The 17,367-nt window shown below is 38.4% G+C and overlaps 1 protein-coding gene across 1 annotated transcript in view; it reads right to left on the reverse strand.

The window, feature by feature from the left end:
• The window catches only part of Oseg6 (intraflagellar transport protein Oseg6), a 458,610-nt gene that overhangs the window by 11,949 nt on the left and 429,294 nt on the right, over window positions 1-17,367 (reverse strand).

Genomic DNA, 17,367 nt, shown 5'->3' on the forward strand with positions numbered 1-17,367 from the left:
TGCCAGACGCAACGTTCCTCCCAAATCCGCCGACCCAGGTCTTCAGGGTCGACAGCGAAGAGGCACGGATTGCTGGGTTAGACTGAAAGAGAAGGTAGGACTTACTGAAAATATTCTCCCAATTTTCGTATATATCCATATGAGCCATCAATATCAAAAAAGGGGACTAAAGGTTAGCAGTCTCCCATCACTTACCGACTCATCGGACACCAGCTCGTAAAGAGCGTAGCAAATTTCACAGCCATCCGGGTGCCAAACGGTCAGGTCCCCAACGTGCACTGCACAGCTGGAGTGCGAGCGGCACACCTCGTGTCCGCACGGTTGCTGGAGAGCGGCCGAGCACCCTGGCTCCTGACAACGTACCATCTTTAAGTGAAATGACGGTACATGAGTATCATTAAGGCAAGACTCGCCGGACTAAGTCCGGCAGCCACAGATTACCTTAACATAGATTATGGGTGATGATACATGTGAATCAACAAGGCAAAACCCGCTGGAACTGAGTCTGGCAGCAAGAATCTAAAACATAGCTTAAACTACCGAATGGTTAACTTATTATATATATGTTATAAACAGGTACTCTATGACACTCCGCCGTGAATAGTCACTGAAATCTCACTGTGTCTCATAATATGGGAACGGCATAATAGGGGCGGAGTAGGGGGGTCGCATATAGCCCCTTCTCAAATGCCCAGGCCGGAAACCATATAATGGAAACTGCCAACAACCGTGAACCATGTCCACCGGAGTGGTTAACTGGACAAAAAACAACGAAAAATCAGACTAGCCCGGCGGAGAAGTGAATTCTAACATATCGTAACTGTTATTATGCATCCACGGGACAATGTTCGATGCTCCAGCTACTAACTACTAAAAGCAATTAGAAGCGAGCTAACGAAACACCGCCCATAGGGGAAAGGTAGAGAGTGGCGGAAACCCGGCGAATAGCGACCGGTCAGGTGGGTAGCACCCTCCGGACGCCGACTATAACCTACTTACGGGGGTGCCGAACGCAAGCGAACGGCTTTCCTCTTACGAGGACAACGCTCAGGCAACGTCGCCAAATTCTAATCGTTAAGGTAAAAAAGCGGGGACTAGGCTACATACACGAAAATACGGAGTTAACTGATCCTAGCCTACCCTCCAAAAACCAAAGCTTCTTGGCCTGGTCAGGAAGGCCAGGATTAATGCCACTGGTGTGGGGAGAGAAGGACCTTCGTCCTAACTCAGCCACACTCCCCAAAACCGAGATAACTTGGTCAGGTGGCAAAATATGAAGTGAGGAGCCCTCTCACTAATCTAACCTTACCTTCCAAAACCTAACGGCCTGGCCAGGTGGGCTAAATGTGAATGAGGAACTCGCTCACTAGCCTAACCTCACCTTCCAAAAACCTAACGGCCTGGTCAGGTGGGCTAAGTGTGAACGGAGGAACTCCCTCACTAGCCTAACCCTCCTCCCCCAAAACCGTAAGACGGCCTGGTCAGGAGAGCTAGGTAGCCTGAACATCGTCTAAGAGCACTGTCATGCCTAGCCTCGGTAGGTTAGGCTAGTTAACTACCTTATATTAGAAATAAAACTACCTAGTATATGAACAACCAAAATATAAGAGTCAACCATTCGTGATGTGGGTTAGCCTAGGATTAAACCTATATAAATACACATATAAATACATAATTGACTCGGCGGCAGAGAAGGTCCAGGAAACATGGGTTATATTGGTAACGTTAGGTACCCAAAATGGCCTCCCCTGATGCTGAATCACATGCATAAATTAATCCAGGAATGGACATGTCATCCATCCTTGTACATATCAGCTATCATCATGATCCAAAAATTTACACCATCGAGAAGGAACCAGCTCGCTGGTGGAGGAAGGAGACCGATAAAAAGACTCAAATTCTATTATCAGAAAAGGGTGAGCCTAGTTCTGTCGTGATACCCAGTTCCTCATCTCCTACCAGCGACCTGGTAAATTCTACAATTAAGCTCCAAACTGAATGGAGTATAGATAAAAACTAGGAGAATTCGCTCTTTTAATAGAAAAGTTGAGATTGAAGGTCGAAAACGGGAAAGAAGCACACATACATCCCACGCTCGGCTGCGAAACAGAACTGTTTACACTGGTAAACAATATTAACGTACAATTCATAAATACGATGCCTCTTGCGTTAAACAAACCAGTCAGAAATAGTACTCAACTTAGGTGGTGAGAAACTCTCGGTGGAGGACATGATGAGCTGCCAAAAAACGGAACACAATCACAAAACAAAATTTTACGTGTTCTCGTAGCTGTGCTAAGATTGGAATGAAAATGGCGGTCGCGTGGGAGACCTAGTGGGTGAGCGGGAGGCAATCCTTAGTACGGCACACCCAAATTTGGGACTTTGAGAACAGAGAGATCTATAGGATGAAGACCTGTGATAGTGGCTTCCACTCACCCCTAGTGCATACCGACACCATTATGGTGCTCGATCCGGGGGTAGTAACCCCGGCATTATGGATAGCTTTTTTCTCTGGTATATTTAGCAATAGTTATACCTAGAAATGTGTGCTATTGGAACCATTTCACTGGGTGACACAGGTCGAGCCCAGAAATACCAAGAAGCGTGAGTAGGTCAGGACTAGGAAAGTCTCAATCTACAGGCCAGGCTGTAAGGTGGTCTTATGCTTGGACTGCTTCAGACAATACCACTGTTATATCGAGTTTTAAACAATGAGAGAGAGAGAGAGAAATTTATTTTTGATTCGTGAGAAGCTAATTTACTAGCACGAGAGGGAGGAAAGAGACAGGGAGAATGCATGGGTGGTCAGGGGACAAAGGGACAAAAACAAAAACATGTTTAGCTTTTTTGGATATATTTGCTGGAGAATTTTACACTTCTGGGCAAATGGTAATTTTATTTTTACTCAAAAAAATTCAAATTTATGTATAAATTTTCTAGTTTCTAGGGCATTTTACACTTATGAATAAATGGGAATTTTATTTTTACTAAAATAATTTTGTAATTTGAGTATCAATGCTGGATTTTTTTTTTGTCATTTATGTATCAATTTGCTGGGGCTTTTCCAAACATGGGTAAAATTAAAATACAGTAATTTTGTTATTTACGTAATTTACGTATCAGTGCTGGAATATTTTTGTCACTTACACGTCAATTTCCTAAGAATTTTACAATTACGGACAAAACTTAAATAATTTGGAATTCGTATCAAGGCTGGAATTGTTTTTTGTCCTTTAAAATCAATTTGCTAGAATTTTACAATTACAGGTAAAACTAAAATAATATAATTTATGAATCAATATTGGACATTTTTTATCATTTATGTACCAATCTGCTAAGAATTTACAATTAAGGGTAAATGGGAATTTTATTTCTATAAATCCATGTATCTCAATTGTAATATTTTACTGGTCAATTTTGCTGAGAGAGAGAGAGAGAGAGAGAGAGAGAGAGAGAGAGAGAGAGAGATGTATGGAGAGGTCACACACAACTTCTTTATAAGGCTTTCGTTACCTTAACAGGTTTTTCACTTCTTATTGAAACCACTATTCACATTGTCTATCGGTTCTTATTTAATTCTTTATATGTGTTATCATCACTCAAAAGATTTTGCATTTTTCTATATATATTCACTTTTGATAAAAATTACAAGGGCGCTTCTTGGATTTATCTGCTTTTGTCATGTGTATATTTTTATCTTTCAGTTCATTAATAGCAACCATAAATCTTTGGGGACGCTTGTGGTGTCTGATTTTTTCATACTTCCATGTCACTCCCAACCATGTTCACTTCTTTCATTCGTTAAATCACTGCAGTTTTTTCCAAATTACACAGGTTCGCTTAGTTATTTTGCACACTGTTCCTTCCGCCAGGAGATAAAGCAGTTTAAACCGTAGCTCAAGGCACTAGTTACATTTCTATCCAGCTGTTTGTTTGATAAGTTGACACGTTCTTGATTGGCGTTTGTTATCCAAGCGGGCTTTTTTCAATCAATAGTTTCATTTTATTATCGTGTTTCGCTTCAGTTTCCGATACACTTGATTCCTCATTCACATGACAATATTCACGTAGGAATCTCCAACTGAGGTATTGAGGCTTCAAATGTCGTCTTTCTCGTGAGATCTTCAAAATTCTTTTGGTTTCCAATGTTTGATGTTGATATGTTTTTCCAATATGGCACGTTGTATTTTCAATCGAAGGGTTGGTCTTCTAATTTCAGCAAGGAACTGGTTATGAATCCATCTTGGTATCACTCTTGTTCATCCCGACATTCACGCAAAACCGCAGGTGTTCCTTGTTGGTGCATGAGCTGAGTGAGGGCGTCGGGGCTCTTCTTGACGGCATATTCCAAGATGGGGAAAAGAACACAGAAAGATCGTGGAAGGAACTGCAGGTCCATTGGATGATTATTATCACTTTACACGTGATTCATTTATCACACATTACCACAGGTGAAAAATAAGAAACGGGTGTAGGTCCTGACCGGTTTCGACTTTCTTATTTCTGCCATTGACGGCGGACTGATAAGCAGAGTGAGTAGTCACAAATATATATACTATAAGAACAGTACTGACGAACATACACAACCGTTAGAGGCTCCATATCCCCACTTAGGCCGGTGTCGAGGTAGGAGTGGCCTTTAAAACTCATGCTATCAACTGGGAAGGGGCAAAAAGGATTGTATATTCTAATAATGCACTGGAAAGGAACATCATTGAATCTAGCTTCATAAAAGAAAGTTACAACCATAATATGAATATCAGTCAAGGGATGTATAAATCTTGATCCTTTAATATCAAAAGAAATTTGTAAATTGTTTAAACTTTAAGGTAGGCAGTAGAGATGTATGAAAATAGATTATCATATTTGTAAACACAGTAATGGTGGGTAGTAATGCTAATGGGTTTCAAACCTGCCTCCATGACACCTGTCAGGTGTGGATCTGAGGTGGGGTATGGTCTGTTTATCAGCAATGTCCCCTGGAGAGTCTATTGTGATTTTTAGCCAAATGGTTTTAAAGGCCACTCCTCTACCTCGACAATCGCCTAAGTGGGGATATGGGAGCCTCTAACGGTTGTGTATGTTCACTAGTACTGTTCTTGTAGTATATATATTTGTGACTTCTCACACTCTGCATCAGTCCTTCACAATGGTTTGGAAATAAAGTCTAAACCGTCAGGACCTACACCCTGCTTTCTTATTTTTCACCTGTGTAATGTGTGATAAATGAATCACGACAAAAGTGATAATAATCATCAATGGATACCACGCTCCTCTGATCTTCTGTGTCTTTTCCCCATCTTGGAATATGCCAGAGAATTTGCCGACGCTCTCACTCAAGCTCATACTAACAAGGAACACCTGTGTTTTACGTGGAATGGATGGTAAGTGATACCAAGATCGCTCATAACCAAGTTCCTGCTGAAATTAGAAGACCAACCCTTCGTGAAATACAACGCCATATTGGAAAAACATATCAACATCAAACATTGGAAACCAAAAAGAATTTTGAAGATCTCATTTAGGAAAAGACGAGCATTTTGAAGCCTCAATACCACCAGATTGGAGAGATTCTCACGCGGAATATTGGCTTGTCATGTGAAGATGAGGAATCAAGTGTATCGGAACCGAAACGAAACACGATAATAAAATGAAACTGTTGATTGAAAAGAAGCCTAAATCAACAACGCCAATCAAGAATGTGTCGCCAACTTATCAAACAAACAGCTGGATAGAAATGTAACTAGTGCCTTAGGCTACGGTTTAAACTTTTGCTTTATCTCCTGGCGGAAGGAACAGTAGGAAATAACTAGCGGACTGTGTAATTTGGAAAAATATAGTGATTTAACGAATGAAGAAGTGAACATGGTTAAGGGAGGATTTATGAAGTATGAAAAATCAGACACCACAAACGTCCCCAAAAGATTTATGGTTGCTATTAATGAACTGGAAAAAGATAAAAATATACACATGACAAAAGCAGATAATCAGGCGCCCTGTAATTTTAAATAAAAGTGAATATATAGAAAATGCAAAATCTTTAGGTGATGATAACACATATAAAGAATTAAAGAAGAACCCGATAGACAATGTGAATAGTGGTTTCAATAAGAAAGTGAAAACCTGTTAAAAGGTAATGAAAGCCTTATAAAGAAGTTGTGTGACCTTCCATCAAGCAATTACATATGTATGGTACAATAAAAACTCACAAAGCACAATTTTCCTGCCAGGCCAATTATCAGTTCAGTTGGTTCCGCATCATACAAGCTAAAGCAAGTACTTAGTAGATATTCTCAACCCATTAGTAGGTACCATTCAATGCAAATATCAAGAATAATGTTGACCTGATAAATAAACTAAATAGTGTAGAGATTAATAGTATAATCCAGGCTTGTAAGTTTTGATGTTGTATCACTATTCACAAAGGTGCCAATAGATGATCTGATGGCGTTTTATCTGAATTGTTAGAGAACACACAGCTGGATATCCCATTTTCTAAAAGTACTTTAATTGAACTGATTAAATTATGTGTAAAAGATTGTAAATTTGAATTTAATGGTAAATTTTACTCACAAAATTTTGGCATGGCAATGGGAAAACCCTCTATCCCCAGTGTTAAGTAACTTATATATGGAATTCTTTGAAAAGAAGATGGTTAAACAACATAATCCCACGTAATGTAACATGGTTTAGGTATGTTGGACGACATAATTTGTGTACATGGCTAGGAACCAAGATGTAAAAGCTTTTTGCTAAGTTAAATCAATTAGTACCATCAATTAAATTCAATGGCGGAAATGGAAAATGATGGGTGCTTACTGTTTCTGGATGTCCTCATACGAAGAAATAGTAGTGGTTTAAATATAGTGTATAGAAAACCCATCAATATTTCTTCCTAGTGCATTTCTATTCTGACAAAGCAATAAGGTTAAAAGTCAGTGTTTTTAATTCATGCTTTTAAGAGCATTACGGTATGTAGCCTGAATATATTGATGATGAAATAGATAAGATTAGGAATGCAGGCAAAAATTGAAATATCCTGATAGTGTATTAAACAGTGCATTTGAAGTGCAAAAGACTATGTATCAAAACCAGAAAGAACCTTACAACACAAAATTTGCTTGTTCTGCCTTATAATAATAGTATGAAAGATATCCTCATCTTCTTAAGAATTTTGTGTTAATGTCGCATTTAAGAACAATACAACAATGAAAATGTACTTATCAAGAGTCCCCCCAGACAATATTAAAGGGTGTGTGTATATAAAAATTCGTGTAAGTCTTGTGACAACTTATATTGGCCAAACCGGGAAAGCATGGAATCAGAGGTACCATTAGGAGACTGCAGCAAGTGCAGTACCTCCATCAAGATGCTAGAGAACACTTACTGTGCATCCTCCTATTCTGCCATTGCCATTGGCCATAAGTTTACAATTTACATACTAGTCAGTTCTTACATACAAACCTGTCTTCTACACCTCAAAGTGTAGATCTTCTTCAATGCCAGATATAAACGGTTGCATTGTTTACCAGAAATTCCAATACATCTTTTCTTAGTCATTATAAAAAGATAAAATAATGTGCTAAACAATGAGAAGCAGTTACACATTTTGTGATTTAAGAAATATGCAAACAAGCATCTGTTTGTGAAAATATACAAACATGGGAAAAAACAAATGGCTTGAAAGCCTTAAACCATTAAAATACTAATGCGAAAATTATATGAAGGCAAAAACTAAGGGTAGCTAATAATAGTAAAAAACAATACTAATCAGAACTGCTGTTCAGAAAGGAAAGGTACAGCTATGCTCTTACGTGATGCGACATGATTGCATAGGATTTTGTTCAAAAATCACAAACTGGCAACTACCATGCTCCATATTAATAAATTACTTCAATGCGACAACACGATTATTTCATACAATAAGGCCATAATGTGTTTCTTAAGGGTGAAATCTATCATATATTGCAAAACTGTAAGAAAATATCACTTGTAGCCAAATTCCCAAAAAACAGTTACAAAACATTTTCAAAACTTTTGTTCACTCACCGCCGATAAACTTGACAAAAAAAGTCATTATCAAACCTCAGTTCAAATGTTACATAAAAAAGAAAAAATATGTCATAACATTAATATTGCTTCCAATGCAACCGTAAAATTTGAAAGTCCTATTTGATTGTTTTTATGCCTCAACGCTGAAAAAATGTAAAAAAGTAAATACAGTATAAAAGTAGAATGCATCCAATGATATCAACGGGTGAGCAGAGTGTTCGTGACACAACCATTAGGTATTGATTGCAATTTTTAAGCCAGTTAAAACAGGTGTTCCACAGGCCTTGATATTAATGCTAATAGATATTCGATTAATAGCCATCCTCTCCATATATTAAAATCATCATCTTTTATCCTTCAAGAACAAATGTATCTCTACAAATAAATTTTTGGTTACAAGTTGCATCTCAGAGAGCTTAGATTATTTTTGGGCTATAAATCATTTTCACGACATACATGTAAGCTTAGGCAATATAAAACTTTAACATTCAAAGAAAACTTATAATTCACATTTCTATTTTGAAAGTGTTGTTATGACGTTGAGCCTATTAGGTCTACTGCTATAATGCTGCAGAGGTAGTTCGTTGTCCAGCCCGAGGCGTGTTAAGCACCCTGTCATTGGCCTTTACCGTAACCTTACCACACTGTGCTTTGAGCTAAGCAATGCTAAAAAAATCAGTTCAAATCAAATAGGTTACGAATTATACAATGCATAAAGGGATCATATTTATATAACCATAGGGAAAGTAGTACTAGCTGTGAATTAACATGCGACACTACATTGCGCGTCTAAGATTTTTGGGCGATACAAAAAGAATCATGTCAAGCCTCATGAAGCATAGTTGTACGACTTAACTGTGACAGCTACTCCATACCATACACCACATTTTACTCCAAGTTTCAATGAAAAAAAAACATGAAACCCACTAGGAGGATAATTAAGATAATACCAAAGCAAATTCAAAATTAATGGGAAGCATGAGAATGTAGAAAATTCTGGAGCAAGCTAAAATGGTGTGCCTTAGCTGACAGACATACTTGGAATGATTTTACCACCACTGGAGAGCAATTTTGGTGGCTAGAAAATGAGCTGGGACACATTTAGGAGTAATGAAAAAAATTCAAGAGATACAGGGTCCTCCCAAAACTGTTCATTCTGAGCCACATCATATTTGTGCTTAAAGATAACAATCACCCAATAGCTACATCAAACTCTCCTGAATGGTTTCTAGAACAATTACAGGAACCTATTAGTACTAGCTGTTGTTGTAGTTGAGCAAAAAGCTAAGTCTCACTTCTCCACCTTTATGAAAAAGTAGAAGTTCATGATTTGAAGTTAGATGGGATAAAAAAATCCATGAAAAGTACAATTACAATATTTAATACTATATCACTTTATGAAATCTATTGTTCAGATTTTATTTCTTTTTATGGTCTGTATATTAATTAGTTTGAGTAATTCTTTTTTATAATTCTTTTATAAAACTGCTAGGAATTCCTTGTTTTATGCAGGTTTAAATATTTCGTCCATATCATTATAAAATATTTCATTATGTTTAGATATAAACAGTTCTACTCAACTGTGTTAACAGAGTATCATGCATATAAAGCTTTCTGTTAAAGACTTATTTTACGCAAATAAAACGTAAGTGGGTAGTGTTTGGCATATCTAATGTCATCAGATTATCATCTGTTTAAAGATCTTTCTGTTAACAGAAAGAAGGGATTTTGACAAAGGAAAATCTATTTCTGAGGGAGGCCCCGTGTCACCCGGTGAAATTCCATTCTTACACGAATTTCTAGGTATAAATATTGCTAAATATACCAGAAAAAAGCTTTCGAATGCTGGGTTACAACCAAGGGTGAGTGAAGGAATCACAACCACAGAGCCACACTCGATGCAGAGCATCCCCATGTCAAGATCCCGGGAAGAGTGAGGGCTGTATGCAGCGCCCCATGCAGCTCACCAGCCCGCCACGCGGCGACTCCAGCGCCATCTGAACTCATTCCATTTCTAGCACTTGATTTTGACGCTGCGGTGTTTTGTTTGGCTTGTGTTTTTTGGTTTTATTTTGCTTCTGTATCATGTAATAAGTCGAGCAGCTTTACAGTATCAAGTTAAGTTCCATCTTATTGTGGGGTTGTCTTATGAATTGTTGGCTGTCTTAGCCCGTATTTATTAATTATTCGTGGCTTTGTTATGGCGCTTCTGGCGCCCCAGCCAACCATGTTGTCTGCGAGGTTTACCCACTCAGCTTGTTCTGTTTGGGTTTTCCTGGTCGGCTCATGCCTTATACTTCCCCATAGGTCTCATCCTAGTGGTTTTTTCTAAGCTGGGTTGTTCGGTTTCTTCTCTAACGATAATGTTTTTGATCCGTACCTTTGGGTTCCCGCGCCGGTTCCGTCATGTTCCTAGGCGTCTCCCCAGGATGTTTCCTCTGAACAGTTTAGCTTTATAATTATAATTTTATTATTTTATTATTATTATTATTTGGCTGGTGCTCGACACCATGCTATCTTCTGCCTTGTCTAGTTCCGTGGGGACGTCAGGTTCATCCTGTCGCTTCCTTCAGTTAGCCTATCGCCGAACACAAGTATATTTTTATTTTATTTTATTTTGTTTATTTTCACACACATTTGGTGAGATTTATTTGGTTAATTATGCTGTAGCCTAGTGTATGTTATTTTTTTGGGCTTTGACCTCCTGCTCTCCCTTCCCTAGGTTAGGTTGGCGAGAGAGAGGGTCAAGGTTGAGGGAGTTTCTGTTATGCGTGCCTTCCTCTGCATCGTTGTTTGGGTGTTGGAGTGAGACCCTACTCTCTTTTCTCTTCATCCTGAAGGGTTGAAGTTTTTTTAGGGTGTGTCTCCTATTACGCGTGTTGCCCTCCCTTACGTTCGGCTCTGGCTGGTCTTCGACTGAAATTTCTCTCCCTGTTGTTCCCCTTTTCCCCTTTTTCCTTTCCCCCTTTTTCTATTTTGGACCTTATAGGCTACGTCTATGTGTATAGGTGAGAGTACAGAGGTCTTAGTGTTTCCCCCTTTCTGTCAAGGTGTAGGCCATGATTTTGGGTATCATGCAGTTGAGCAGGTGAGCTTCTCCCCAATCTCCTGTTTGCCTCTGCTCTGGCCTACTACCTTCCCTGTCCCACCCCTCCCCTACCCTGTTTTGGGTCCAGCTTCTCGTCATCTTCTCGAAATACTAACTCCGGGTGATGTCGGTGTATGGTCATTCCCTCCGAGTTGTGGATTTTTCTGGTTGAAGGATTCGCTCCTCCCAGAGCTGGTTCCAGGTGACTCGTTGCTAATGGCTCTTTGTTCATTTACCCGCTCTCCTAGGATTGAGCAGGTTCTCGAACTTCTCCGGGGTTTCCTTCGGCCTTGTTCTATGTTCGCTCAGCGTTCGAGATGCTCTAGTTGGGTTGATGCTTTACATCTGCGGTGGATCGTGGTGTTGACAGCCTCACCCTTCTTTGATTCTCTACGATAAGGTCCTGAGATTCCGGTGAGGTGACTTACGGACTCAGTATGGGAGCGATTTGTATTTATTTTTGTTAACCAATTATGTTACCATCTTATATATGTTATATTTCCCGGCGGCTCACCCGCCTGTGGATTTTGTGTGTTTATATAATGCATTAGTAATAACCCCGCCGTCAGATATTCATTATTTTAATTTTTTCGGCTCACCCCGCCCGTCAAAATAGGTATTTGTTTATTATTATTATTTCATGATGGTCCAGAGTCCGGTGATTTCACTCCTGGGTTCCGTCCTGTTCCCGGCATCCCTTGCGGTGAAGGTCCCGTTGATTCGCTCCCGTTCCGCGGTTTACTCTGGCAAAAAGTTTTACCCAGCTAACCTTAATTTAAGTTACTTTCTATTAGGCCTGTCTCTGACGAGGTTTTTTCATTCGCCGAGTACTCCGGTGGTTTATTAAATACCCTTGCCTGCTTAGTTTAAGTTTCTTAGGAAGGTAAGCTCATTTCTGTTTTCACATACAGACTGTTCGCTGTGAGGAGCCGGGTGTACCGCCACTCTTCAACAACCCTTAGTATGTGGTGTGTCAGACCCACGCTGGTTGTGCGGTCCGACTTGATGATTTGATCGTTTGGCACCAGGAGGATTGACTAGTTGTGCTTTGCTCTTTGCTTGGAAAAATGGCAGTATGACTGGAATAAGCTGTTTGCTTTACAAACATGTTAGTTTCTGCCTTCCATATTGCAATATTTGTATTTATTTTATTAAGGTATTTTCTAGCCTCTTTTTGATTCACCCCCTTTTTTCAGGTTTTGTGAGTCCTCCAAGAACAAGGCTCTTGAGTCCTAACAGCGCTTGGGTGGCTGGGTTTGGGGAGTTGATTCCCGTCGGAGAAGCCATCGTCCTCGGCGAGAAGTGGAGAGGTCTTCTCTACCCCCGGCCCGGATCGCTGGGCGGCACTGCAACCAGCTGAAGTTACACCTAATCGCCGAACAGATCCGGTCGTGACCCAGCCACTCATAGATGAGACCCTAGTCGCGGAGGTTTCGGAGCATCGTTGCCGCTCTGGACTTGGACCTGGGCCCATGAATACTGAGCAGGACCAGGTGTAGTTATGGTTACATGAAAAATTTAATACATCAATTCTTGAAAAAAAAACATGAAAGAACAATTATAATCTTAACCCTTTAATGCGAAGCCCTATTTACAAAAACGTCTCCCCGTATGCGGCTTTTGGGTGAGTTAGCGCTTAAGCGGAAAAAAAGTGTTTTTCAAAAAATCACAGCACGCTTAGTTTTTAAGATTAAGAGTTCATTTTTGGCTCATTTGTTTTGTCATTGCCTGAAGTTTAGTATGCAACCATCAGAAATGAAAAATATCATTATCATATATAAATATTGGAATATATGACAGCAAAAAAAAAAAAAACTCATATAATTGTATACAAATCGCGCTGTAAGCAAAACGGTTAAAGCTAATGAGTTAATTTTTCTTTTGTTGTATTGTACACTAAATTGCGATGATTTAGGTATATAACAAATTTTAAAACGATCAAAGCAACACAGAGAAAATATTATCACTCACAAAATGATGCATGAATTTAACGTAACGTCGGACGTAAAAATGTTTTTTTTCAAAAATTCACCATAAATCGAAATATTGTGCTAGAGACTTCCGTTTGTTGAAAAATGAAGCTAATTGATTGAATATTACTAGACTGTAAGTGTTTTAGCTTACAATTGAAGTTTGCGACCATTTCGATTAGTTAAAGTTGACCGAAAGTCGAATTTTTCTATTTATCGTGATTTATATGGAAATATTTCAAAACTGATAAAAGCTACAACCATGAGTTATTTTCTGTTGCATTGTACATGAAATTGCACACATTTTCATATATAAAACTTTATGTAACGACTAATATAAAGCGGTGCAAATATTACGACAACGAGACGAAAGAATTTCTGAGATGTTCAGCTGAGTTACCGTGCAGACGTAAGGAAAATGTTGTTTTAAAATTCACCATAAATCGAAATATTGTGCTAGAGACTTCCAATTTATTGCAAAATGAAGTTAAACGATTGAATATTACTAGAATGTAAGAATTTTAGCTTACAGTTGCGTTTTTACCATTTCGGTCGAGTTAAAGTTGACTGAAGGTTGAAATTTTGGCAGTTATTGTGATTTTGTGTGAAAATATTTCAAAACTGATAAAGCTACAACCATGAATTATTTTCTGTTGTATTCTTACATGAAATTGCGCACATTTTCATATATAAAAGTTTATGTAACGACTAATGTAAATGATGCAAACATTACGACAATACGATGAAAGAATTTCTGAGATGTTCGCTGTTAATGACACAGACGTAAGGAAAAAATTTTTTTCAGAAATTCACCATAAATCGAAATATTGTGCTAGAGACTTCCAGTTTGTTGAAAAATGAAGGTACATGATTGAATATTACTAGAATGTAAGAGTTTTAGCTTATAATTGCGTTTTTACCATTTCGGTCTAGTTAAAGTTGACCGAAGGTTGAAATTTTGGCAGTTATCATGATTTATATGAAAATATTTCAAAACTGATAAGCTACACCCATGAGTTATTTTCTGTTGTATTCTACATGAAATTGCGCAAATTTCCATATATAAAACTTTATGTAACGACTAATATAAAACAGTGCAAACATTACGACAACGTGATGAAAGAATTTCTGGCGCGGACGTAAGGGGAAAATGTTTTTTTTTAAAAATTCACCATAAATGAAATATTGTGCTAGAGACTTCCAATTGGTTGCAAAATGAAGGTAAATGATTGAATATTACTAGAATGTAAGAGTTTTAGCTTACAATTGCGTTTTTACCATTTCGGTCGAGTCCAAGGTGACGAAGGTTGAAATTTTGGCAGTTATCGTGGTTTATATGAAAATATTTCAAACTGATAAAGCACAACTATGGTTTATGTTTTTTATATTGTACATGAAATTGCACACACATTTTCATATATAAAACATTAATAACGACTAATATAGAGCAGTGCAAAATTGATAAAGTAATGAAAGAATTTATGAAATTTTCGACTGAGTTACCATATGCGTAAGAAAAAGTTTTTTCAAAAATTTCACCATAAATGAAATATTGTGCACAAGACTTCCAATTTGTTGCAAAATGAAGGTACATGCTTGAATATTACTAGAATGTAAGAGTTTTAGCTATAATTTGTTTTTCGACCATTTCTGGTCGAGTCAAAGTTGACGAAGGTTGAAATTTTTTGTAATCATGCACGGTACGCTCCACTTGGCACCCAACAGACAATTTTAGCTTAGAATATATGATATGTCCAATAGGCGTTTAAGGGTTAATTTCGTTGAACTGGAATGTTATTTAGCTCGGCTACCAGGCTATGCATTGCCCACATAGTATCCATTAGCAAGTGACTCGTTTGTTTGTTTTATATCAAACCACCTTGTGCAGGAACGGGCTCTTTGCTCTTGGGCAACCTGTGGCTGAGTAATAAAAACAGTTAGTCTGTTATTATGGTACGAAGAGCAATTGGCTTCTTCTCTAGAGTTGAAACTCGCGCAACAAATCCCCAGTCCAAGATTGACACAAGTAGTACAAATCGACTGTGTCAGCTTCTTCAAGAATTCTGAATGCCTCTAGCTTTATGGACTTCATGAGTTTGCCCAGAAAGACGCAACACTGGATCCTATTAATACACTGGGTTCATAGAATCAGACAAGAGGGAATCTACTGTCAGACAGTATGACTCAGCAGTTAAAAAGTTAGCATTATTTCTGAGGGAATCTGAAGCTCAGGAAATGACCACGAACCTAGCAATCTCTTTCTTCAGATCATTATTTGAGAAAGGACTGGCCACTAGTACTATTACTACAGCAAAATCTGCTTTAAGAAAAATATTTTTACATGGCTTTAATATTAACCTTACAGACTTATATTTTCGTCAATTCCCTAAAGCATGCGCTCGTCTTAGACCAGCAACCCGTCCTCACACGGTTTCCTGGTTCTTAAATGACGTACTTAAATTGGCACCAGACACTGATAATGAATTATGTACATACTCGAGTCTGTTAAGGAAAACGTTATTTTCTAGTAAGTCTAGCCTCAGGGGCTAGAATTTCTGAACTGTCTGCTCTCTCTAGAGAACCGAACCATGTTGATTTCCTCCCATCAGGAGAAGTTCTGTTGTCTCTGGATCTCAAGTTTCTAGCAAAGAATGAGGATCCACAAAATAGATGGTCTCCTTGGAAGATTATTCCCCTTCCACAGGATCTGTTTTTATGTCCAATTAACGCTTTAAAAGCTTATTTAAATAGAACTTCTAATAGGAATTCAGGCCCTCTTTTTGTTAGGGAAAATGGAGGAACCATTTCCTTAAAGGCCATCAGGCAACAAATACTATATTTCATAAAGCAGGCAAACCCGGATTCAGTACCTAGGGTACATGATATTCGGGCGGTGGCCACCTCCACTAATTATTTTCATAATATGAATTTTGATGACCTTAAAAAGTATATACGGGCTGAAATCACCAACAGTGTTCAAATGCCACTATCTTAAGTCTCTAGAGGCTCTTAAATACTCCACAGTAGCTGCAGGAAGTATTGTTCCCCAGCCCTAGACTAGTTTATGTAACCTTAGTTTATCCTATTGTTTATATTTCTCTCTCACCTACCTGCCTCGTTTACTTGCCCTGCCTTCTAACCTTTAGGTCAGGCCTGCTTCACAGCCTGACTCTTGGCGTTTCATGGATATCCTGTTTTAATCTTTTGTTAGCCTTAAGTGTCTTGGTGTTAGTTATTTTATGATTTAAACTGTGTGCCTTATAATGTTAATTATGTTTTTAATATGAATGTTTTGGGTTATTAAAACACAGTAATTTTCTCATAGTTTTATTTAGCTCCATTAAGGTAATTCTTAGAGGGCTCCACCAAGCTTTTGTATGGCTGATTCTCTGTCACTATTTCACTGGGTGACACAGGTCGAGCCCAGAAAAGGGATTTTGTCAAAGGAAAAATCTATTTCTGGGGGAAGACCTGTGTCACCCAGTGACCCATCCCTGTACTTCCTTTTCCCTCCCGAATGGCATACCAAGCTTGGGAGGTGCTAACTTGGGATGAAGATGGCGGCCAGGGTGGTGGTTGGCTAGGTGCGGGGGATGAGGTTTTGGAACGGCTCCTCCCCTTTTCGGGGTTTTGAGAATGGAGAAATCTATAGGACGAAGATCTGTGGTAGTGGCAACCACTCACCCCTTGTGTATACCGACACCATCTAATGGTGTTCGATCCAGGGGTCGTAACCCTGGCATTATGGTTAGCTTTTTCTCTGGTATATTTAGCAATATTTATACCTAGAAATCAGTGCTAATGGACTATTTCATTGGGTGACACAGGTCGGGCCCAGAAATAAGACTTTTTGATATATCAATGAGGCTTAAGATAATGATGATTTTCTTTAAAACTGACATATAGTCTACAAACAAAAACCTGATAAAAGGATTTCTGTTCAAAATTCTCTTTTAAACCATAAATTTTATCCAACAAAACTCCAACTGAATCTCAAAGCACCTTTGTGAACTACAGTCAGTTGAAAATGAGATTTCTTTTCAATTTCTGCATTACATAATAATTACCATTTACAGAAAACAGAGTTTGCAACTGACGACTAATAGGAAAAATTAGTCAACTTGGTCACACATCATTATTATGGCAGAGTTTAATAAGACTACTTAATATAATGTTATAATATAATCTCTTAGGGCTTGCCTAAAGATTTCTCCATATAAGAGACTTGAAAACTAAACAAGAAGATATAAAGAA

The sequence above is a fragment of the Macrobrachium rosenbergii genome, chromosome 52 (assembly GCF_040412425.1).
Source record: "Macrobrachium rosenbergii isolate ZJJX-2024 chromosome 52, ASM4041242v1, whole genome shotgun sequence".
NCBI lineage: Eukaryota > Metazoa > Arthropoda > Malacostraca > Decapoda > Palaemonidae > Macrobrachium > Macrobrachium rosenbergii.